Below are 399 nucleotides of genomic sequence, written 5' to 3' on the forward strand. Positions count from 1 at the left end.
CACCTTGAACCAGAACCACAGCCAGTGGTACACAATCGCCGACCCCCCCACCCCCTCTCGTCAGCATTATCAGCCGTCGCGGGCAGTGAGATTATCAGCAACTCCAATGAACACCGGCTGACGTGGTGGCCTCAGGTGGTGCGAAGATGGGGGGGGGGTTAGGGAGAGAAGGATGCACAGGACTCTCACTGCTCTCTTGCCACCCACTTCGCCCCTTCGCGTTGGATCTCACAGGACCTCGCGGCGGAAGGGGGCGCTGGGTGCGGTAGGTGAGCGGGGAAGGAGAGGGAGGCGGGGGGGGGTGAGGGAGAGGGGAGGGATTGGATAAGTCAGACGGACGGGGGGAAGGGAGGGGAAAGGGGGGGGAGAGGGATATGGATAAGTCAGACGGACGGACAC

Source organism: Penaeus monodon, chromosome 25, assembly GCF_015228065.2.
Source record: "Penaeus monodon isolate SGIC_2016 chromosome 25, NSTDA_Pmon_1, whole genome shotgun sequence".
Classification (NCBI taxonomy): domain Eukaryota; kingdom Metazoa; phylum Arthropoda; class Malacostraca; order Decapoda; family Penaeidae; genus Penaeus; species Penaeus monodon.